We start from the raw sequence: 9385 nt of genomic DNA, 5'->3' as shown, positions 1-9385 counted from the left end.
TTCAGAGCCCCAGCAGCGCTGCTGATGCCTGAACGGTATGTGGAATGAAGTGGGCAGGCATCGGGAGGCCACTATGGCACGGGGCAAGCACTATGGGCAGTCTATCTGAAGTGTACCTGGCGTATAAGACGACCCCCCACTTGGAGGCATATTTTTCAGGGCCAAAAAATCGTCTTATACGCCGGCAAATACGGTAATGCCAGACCAAATGCCAATAATTACACTGTAAAACTACTTAATGTTATCAATGACATCAATATACAATGACACCACACAAAATCTAATGATAAATAAATATTACCAGATAGTCCACTCTTTAAAAACATCATTCTAAAAAATAACTATTCTGCCTTAACCGGTTTGGCTCAGTGGATAGAGCATTGGCCTGTGGACTGAAAGGTCCCAGGTTCAATTCTGGTCAAGGGCATGTACCTTGGTTGCAGGCACATTCCCAGTTGGGGGTGTGCAGGAGGCAGCTGATCAATGTTTCTCTCTCATCGATGCTTCTAACTGTCTGTCCCTCTCTCTTCCTCTCTGTAAAAAACCAATAAAATATATTTTAAAAAAATAAAAAATAGCTATTCTAACGAGAACCACCATGCCTTACATGCCATAACTATGCTAAAATCACTAAATCACTCTAATCTTAATTCCACATTAACTCAAAGCAAAACTAAATATTTATACTTAACTATATTCCTAGACAAAACTCCACAAGGGGGCATTGCTTTACAAAGCCTCAACCCTAAAAGTTCAGAATTCTAAACAATAAAATGTACCCCCTCAACAACAACAAAAATCAAGTTTTTTAACCCTATCACAAACAAAAAAAACATACAATTGGACTTACTAGTATAATTGCCAATATTATAGCCTTAATCGGCAGCCATAGGACTTGCAGGTGGGATAACTTATAATACCATAACTACAAAAAATATAACTACATTCATAACTGTTATCACACATGAAACAGAAAAAAAGTTTCCAACTATTTTCAAAATCTTTAGACTCACTAGTCAAAATAACATTAAATAACAGCATAATACTAAACTACTTACTGACATCAGAGCACATGCCCGGACATAGGTGGGTTACATGAAATCCATTGGTGATAGACTAGAGAGGCGGGAGAAAGCAAAGCAGGGAAACCCCTGGGATTGGATAAAAAATAAAATGATAGAAAGGAAACAATGGAGTCCCAGATGCCCCCTGCCCTTTGCAAACCCCCAGCCCACATTGCCCCCATGGCCTGTAATCTGTAACCATAACACCCATTCTTATTCCTTTTGCCTTCTTCCCATGTAATCTTTGTCCTTGTCCCCCATATAAGCAGCTGGCTTATGGGGAGGGGTAGAGCAGATGTTTGTGGACGATCTGCTGCTCTCCCAGGCTGCCGGCATTATTGGAATAAATGCTCACATATGATTCAACCCTGTCTCTGCTGGACTGGCTCAAGTAGTGACAGGCAACCCGGACCCAGTGGTTGCCCAGCTTCATAATGACCTTGTGGGACCATGGAGGAGGCGGGCCTCACTCTAATCGGAGTTCTGAGTCGCTCAGCACTTCAGGCCAGAATCTGAGCAACAGGACACCCTCCTGCCCTGAGTGAGTGCGGGACACTATCTGGATGGGAAAGCCCACGATTCCTGCACACCCGCCTGGCTGCTGTGCCTGCAGATGTGAGGGCCCAGCTTGGGAGGTTGATGAGGGGAAAGTGCTTAAAGCAGTGCCTGGCACCGGGCAATGGCTCTGCTGGTGCTGGGAGCTCAGGACAACGGGAGCCGCCTGTCTTGTCCCTTGCCAAGCCCTCTCCCTGCTTTGGAGATACATTAATTCAGACCGATCTTCATTCTTTCCCCGACACGCTGGGCTTGCAGAATACCCCTGCTTTATTTTGCAAATCAGAGAGCCGAGCACAAAGAAACTAAGCCTCTGTTTGTGGAGGCAGCAGAGCAGCCAGAACCAGGAGCTGCAACCGCCTGGGCCCCTGAGCCAGACTTGCTTAGGCTGCCAGGTGCCATCGGCCCTGGAAGTTTGGCGACTTCCACTGACCCTGAGCCCCTCCAACCCCTCTGGCTCCCCTGCTCAGGGGCCACAATGGCTCAGTGACTGTCTCCCTGGTTCCCCGCGGCCACCCCCACCTTCCTTCCCACCTCCTTCTCCTCTGGGCAATGAGACCAACCCGCAGAAAGAACACACTTGTTCTTAGAAGCTCGACGTGATGTAGACAAAAAGAGGCCACATATTAACCCGACTAGCTCAGGGAAGGCCTGCGTGGCCGCCTTGCAAACTCAGAGACCTAAAGTATCCACAAAGGATGGTCTAAAACTACCTTTGATATTTTCTCTCACATCCTTTAATCATGTGTTTTGTTTCTGTTTGAATTTTAAATTTTCTCCTTTTCATCTTGTACTTCTCTTAAAGCATTATCCATGGCTTGTGTCCTCTTGTCTTCCTTCTCCTTTAGTCTCATTTATGAAGTCACTTTTTCTTTTAATTTTAAGTCTTGGGTTTGTCACCTCATTGTTGAGTTATAAAAATTGACTTAGGGTGGTGTTGTCTTCATGTTTTCTATCACGTTCTTAAGCATGTTTAGCTTATTTTGAAATAGCATGTTACATTTTTTTTTTTTTAGTACATCCTTCTCAAGTGCTTTTATTCTCTGTAGGGATGTTATTCTGCTTATTCTCATTTTTCTTGTAGCAAATTTGTATGGGATTCGATGTTGATACTGTCCAGTTACTTTTATGTGAATCTCACGTTCAGGAACTTTTAGCAGGAGGCCTGGCACAGACGGTTTTTCTCGTTTCATAGACACCCCTCTTCTGTCGTGCTCACGTGATTTTAACGCACGTGGTGACTGGCCTTCGGAGGTGCCTGCCTATGCCCTCCCCCACTTTTTCCCATACCCTCTCCCTCTTTCTCTATGGTCTCTGTCCTGCTCAACTCTGATCTCACTCCCAGCAGTTTTCCCTTCCTGTGGGGCTCTGTCCTGGAAGGGGGCCCTGGCTGGTCATTTTCAAGAGCTCACAGGGGCTACCTTTCCAACCCCTTCACACATGACCAGGTCACCCCGCACTCAGTTGCTCTCATAGCAGCAACCCCTCTGTCCGCTTCACATGCTGGTGTGAAACTGTCCTGCCACCATGCTGTCCAGGGCACACCGGTGGGTGCTCTGGGCCCCCTACACTCAGGCAGGTATATTACTTCCCCCCGCCCTGTCCACACAGACCCAACACCCCAAGGTCTGTGCCCGGCAGAGGTTCAGCCATACCCACCGGTATTTCAGGCTGTAGCTCCTAGTTTTGTTATAGATGTTATCTATGAATACTTTTCTTTTAAATGTTTATTTCTTAATTCATTTAAAATAGCAATAATAATCCTATTACATGTCAACATAAGCAACCTATTTTTTAAAAATGAAAAGTAACTATATTTCTGAAAGCACCACATTTAGTGAGATGACTTACATGTTTCTGCAAATGCCTTAATGTCTGCTTTAATAGACAGCAGGCGGATTTGTGTATTTGCTTTGCATTTAATCTATATAACATGTCATTTGACCTTTGGAAAACTCCACTGTACTTTCATGAGAGTCTCTGAAATTTTTATTTTTCTATCTACTTGTACTATCTGTTTTTTAGTGGGGAGTTTTAGAATATCTAAGATCTGCGCTGCCATTGCCAACTTCCCAGAATTCTTCATCAGCTTTTTGATGGGAGATGGGGTAAGAAACTGTAATGTCTTCTCTTACCTCTACTTAGCCAGTGCGAAAAGGAAATAAAAGGGATAAGATTTGGGGAAGGAGAAACTACACTGTAATTATTCAGGCACAATGTAATGTAAGAAAGCCAAAGGAATTTACTGATAATCTATTAGAATTAACAAGTAAATTTAGCTAAGTTGCTGGACATAAGATCAACATACAAAAATTGGTTGTTTTTCTATATTCCAGCAAGAAACAAAATAGAAAGTAAAAATCTTTAAAAGTTATCATTTCTAAGAGCATCAAAAACTATCAAATGCCTATGAATAAATTGAACAAAAGATGTGCAAGACTCTCAACACTGAAGACCAAAAGGTACTGTTGAAGAGAAATTTAAGGAGACCTCAATAAATGGGTGGGTAGATCTGAATAATTGGGGAAAGACTCAAAATTAGAAAGGTATCCATTTTTGTATAAATTTTTAAAATAGATTTTTAAAGGGGGAGAGAGAGAGAGAGAGAGAGAGAGAGAGAGAGAGAGAAAGAGGGAGAAACATTAGTTTGTTGTTTTACTTATTTATGCATTCATTGGTCGACTACTGTATGTGCCCCTAACTGGGGATCAAACCCACAACCTTGGTGATACTAGGCCAGGGCAGAAAGGTGTCAATTTTCCCCAAACTAAATTCCGGAGGGCTGTGTGTGTGTGTGTGTGTGTGCACAAACTGACAAGCTAACTCTAAAATTTAAATGGGAAGCAAAGGACTGAGAGTGACAAAGACAATCTGGGAAAAAGGAATATGGAGAGGGCTTAGCTTTCCAGCTGTTACTGAAGGAGAGAACCCACATGCACAATAAAACGTACAGGCAAGAGGCTGGACACACAGAAGAGGTTTTCCGCAGAAAACCAACACGTTCCTTTGCTCCCAAATGGAATGATTTCATAGCACATTCCCACATTTTGCCCCAAAGGAATTTCAAGTCAGGAGGAAACCAGGACGAGGCCCCAGCTTTTTCCCTGGCAGTTTCATGGTAGCGCGGGGTCAGTGAGAATTCGGTTTGGGCCTTCCTGGGACCCCCTGCTGACCTCTCCCAGAAGCCAAGCACTCTGATTCCTAACATGCCTCGACTTTCCCGAGTCCCTGGCTTCTCCTGGAGCTATCTCTGTTCTTTGGCAGGGTTTTGTCCGGTAGCCAGGAGGCCTCAATTTCAAAAGGCAAAGCCAAACTTGTTTGTTATTTTGTAATGAAAATGACTGGTTCATCTTTGGACCAAATTGCAGTGTCAGGCGCTGCTCAGGGGAGAGGCTATTGAAATGGCCCACAAGCCTGCACTTGGCTATTTCCCGTATTTACGGCCCAAGGCTCACGCGCTGCTGAAATCTTTGGTGAACTGTTGAAAACTGACATGAAAAACAAAAGACTAGGAGGGAAGTCAAGCTGGAAGGAAGTGGCTTCTTGGACCTGTTTGATTGGGTTGGGGAAGCCATTAATCTGTTGGGGTGAGAGCGCAGCGATTTCTGGGTCCCTCCAGCTATTTCATTTCTTGGGAACGAACACATAGGATCCTGCAGGTTTTAACAAATAAGGCCAACGGGATGGGGCTTGCCCAGAGCATCAGCGGCCCCGGTCCCTGGGGTGGCACAAGGGAGTGCTGCTCAGTGAGCAGGAGGCAGGAGTTGACATGGGGAGCTCCTCTGTCCCCAAGATGATCAGGAGTCAGTTAGACTGTGCATTGCATAATACAGGCACGGTTTAACAAGGAAATTCATTGTGCAAAATGTGGCTCAACACAGCACTGTGAGTGCTGGTGCATCCCCGCAGCAGCCTCACCCTGCGGGTTTCTGGAGGCTCTGTGGACTCCTTGGGCCCCCTGGACCTCACCTGTAGAAAGCAAGCCAAACCACTGGGCCGTGGCTTTTGCCCTCCAGGATCTTGGCAGAACTCCTCCTTGGGGGAACAAATGTGAGTAAACTCATATTAGGTTTTCCATTTATTAACCCAGAAGACTTCCTTCACTGGCCTTTGGTCTACTTGGCTAATGGACCCACCTTTTCAGCCCTGGGCAAAAGCATGCAATGCTCTCATTCTTCAGAGATAATTGTACAATCTCGCTGTAATTAACAAGCACACCAGGGCCCTCTGAGGGAGGCCCCTGCGGTGGGGGGTCAGCGTCGGGACTCGCTGTTCTCCTTGCCTCCCAGGCTTGGCTGCCATTTGCCTCTGAGCATCACCGTCCTCCTGGCTCCCCAAGATTCTCCCACCCAGAATGGAGCAAGCCATGTCCTGCTGCCAAGACACGGGGTATCATCTATCCTGTGTGGTTACAGAGCTCAGCCAAGCTGTGGCACCCAGCCAACGAACAGTGCTCTCTGCTGTCGGTGGCCACGGCCAAACACAGACTTAGAAGTGACAGGTCAAATAAGCAACATTGCCAGGTCACCTTTTGGAGAAGACCCAGCAGAGGAGCACAACTGTGCACTTTTCCATACAGTTGGGGGGAACTTCATCAGCTGAAGTGGCACAATGAGTGGCCAGTGGCCAGAGGCTTGAGTGTCCACAAAGCACACTACGCCCTCTCTTCTCTCCAGCCCAAGCCAAGGGCTCTTTGTGTGTCTGAAAAACTGGCTGGGAACTGGACAACAAACCTGTGCCAAGAAGCAGGCAACGGGACTGGCTTTAACTCACTAGTCCCTGCTGGAATTATTCGTTCAGTTTATAAATATCTGCTGCGTGCCCGCCATGTGCTAGGCCTCTGTAGGCACACAGAGGGCTCTGCTCTCCCGGAACGCACAGTGTACCGAGGGGAGACAGACAGAAACAACCGAGCAAACACAGGCAGCTTCGGATAATGAGCAGGGCAGCCTGGTGGGGAGCATGGGAGCTCCTTCAGCTTAGGGGCAAGGAAGGGCTCTTGAGGGCACTGAGGTGGTAATAACCTGGGGTAGGGGCTGCTGTGCGTGAGTGAGGAGGTGGGTGGAGAGGCAGGGCCATTCCCCTGGGACTGTGGGCAGGGAGAGATTTGGGTTTCGTTCTAAGCACCAAGGGGAGCTGGGAAGCGTGGGGAGCTGGGCAGTGACATGAAGGGAACTATCTTTTAAAAAAGAGCACTCCGGTCACTGTGGAGGTCACTGTGGGATGATGGAAGGATGAAGGTAGGCAGGGTAACCACATCCTGTCCTCCTAAGGAACCTGTGCATGTGTGACTGTACATGGTGGCAAAAGGACCTTTGCAGGTGGGAAGGATCGTGAGGTGAGAGATTATTCTGGATTACCCAAACGATCCTGATGTAACGATCCTTATGTTTTTATGATTTTTAGAGAGAGAGAAAGGGAGAGGGGTAGAGAGATAGAAATATCTATGAGGGAGCCCTAACTGGTTTGGCTCAGTGGATAGAGTGTTGGCCTGGAGACTGAAGGGTCCTGGGTTCAATTCCATGTACCTTGGTTGCAGGCAAGATCCCCAGTAGGGGACTTGCAGGAGGTAGCTGATTGGTGTTTCTCTCTCATCCATGTTTTTAACTATATCTGTACCTCTCCCTTCCTCTCTGTAAAAAATATATTAGAAAAAAAGGAAATATCTATGAGAGAGAAAGATCATCCATCGGCTGCTTCCCATGCCCCCTACTGGGGATCAAGCCTGAAACACCGGCATGTGCCATGAACTGGAATTGAACCAGTGACCTCTTGGTGCATGGGTTGATGGTTACCCATTGAACCACACGGCCTGGCATCGCTGGGTCTTTATAAGGGGAGACAGGAGGACAAGAGTCAGTGAAGACGTAACAACAGAAACAGGGGCAAGACTCAGAGAGAAACTGGAAGATGTTACTCTGCTGGCTTTGAAGATGGAGGAAGGGGCCGTGAGCCAAGGAAAGCAGGTGGAAAAGACAAAGGAACAGATTCTCCCATGGAGCCCCTCCCCCCGTCCCGCCCAAAGACCCAGCCCTGCCACACCTTGATTTTAGCCCCATGAGGCCCAAATGGATATCTGACCTCCAGAACCATAAAAGACTGTAGTTGTGGTAATTACAACAAAAGAAAACTAATGCAGATTGCAAGGGAGGGGCCTTTGGTGTGATCCAAGTGAGAAAGGTGAGAGAGCCCAGGTGAGTGTGGGGTGAGAGAGCCCAGGTGAGCGTGGGGTGAGAGAGCTCAGCACACAGAGAGAAAGGGAACAGCTGAGGGTCGCACGGGCGGGTGGCGTGGTGATAAGGTTGATCTAAGTGGCAGCAGCCCAGGGACAGGAGAAGATGGGATCTCAGCTTATTAGTGGCCCTTGGTCCCGGCACTGGGTGGAAGTCCTGAGCTGGAGTCAGTGACAGAGTGGGGCTGCACGGAGGGTGGACAGGGCTGACGGCAAAGGCCCAGGAGGCCCTGCAGCATGGGTTCTCCTGTATGTTTTTTTCTCTTTACTTTTCCTGTGCCTTCACCACTCTGCTCTCCAGGTATCTCAAGGCACCTCTGTACATAAAAAATCAGCAGGTTTTTTTTATTGCTTTTTTAGAAAGGGGAGGGGGGAGAGAGAGACAGAAACATCAGTTTGTCATTCCACATCTTTATGCATTCATTGGTTGACTCTTGTGTGTGCCCCAACCAGGGATTGAACCCACAACTTTGGTGTAAAGGAACAACGATCCAACCAACCGAGCTAACTGGCCAGGACAGATGTTTCTAGTTTGTTTGTTGGTTGGTTGGTTGGTTTTGTCTTAAGATCAGACACTTTCCTAGTTCCCTGGTTTCATGATAAATCCAAGACAGAAACAAATGTCAAGGAAAATACAGACCAACAAGGTTGGAAAGATATTATAAATAGGAACCAACAGGGTGTCTGAGAGTCCTGGGGTGACCATAACAAATTACCACAAACTGAAGGGTTGGAAATGTTAACGTAAAAAACCATTGAAACCTGTAAAGAATTTTTGTGAGTTTATTTGAGCCAAACTGTCGACATATGCCGGGAAGCAGAACCCCAACGAATTGAGATAGTGCTCCGGAGAATGGCAGGTTACATCCGTATTTATACATGAAATTCATTGGTGACAGATTTAAGGAGGTGGGATTAAGCGAAGCGGGGAAACCTCTGTGATAGGATAAAAAGTAAAATGATGGACACATATTTAGGTGGGTGCAGGAACAATTAACATGATGATGAAGGAATCTGTGGTATCTGTCCTGGGAGCCAGCACACCTGGCTGTGCCCCAGGGGCTCCATAAAAAGGGAAGTCACAAGTTACCCAGACATCCCAAGGACATGTTATCTTAGATGCAAAAAGACAGATAGGCTCAGTTACATAAGGTAAAGGTTGACCTTATCAGTGAAGATATCGGCTTAGGACGTAACTGCCCACCATAACTGCTTTTAGTTAAGGTTTAATTTCGGACCATCCTTTGTAGTTACTTTAGGTCTCCGAGTCTACAAAACTGCCATGCAGGCCTCTCCTGAGCTTGTCAGGTCAGCATGTGGCCCTTTTTCATCCACAGAAACAACAGATGTTGATTCTCTCCAGTTCTGGAGGCCCGTGTTGGCAACCACCTCCCTCTGAGGGTTGTGGGGGAGGATCCATCCTGCCTATTCCAGCGTTGGTGCTGGCAGTGGCAATCTTTGGAGTCGTTGGCTTGTGGCTGCATCACTCTAGTCTGTCTTTTATTTTTAATATTTTTTATTGATTTTTTACAGA

Source organism: Myotis davidii, unplaced genomic scaffold, assembly GCF_000327345.1.
Source record: "Myotis davidii unplaced genomic scaffold, ASM32734v1 scaffold77, whole genome shotgun sequence".
In the NCBI taxonomy this organism is placed as follows: domain Eukaryota; kingdom Metazoa; phylum Chordata; class Mammalia; order Chiroptera; family Vespertilionidae; genus Myotis; species Myotis davidii.
Note: the sequence above shows the minus strand (reverse complement) of the source record.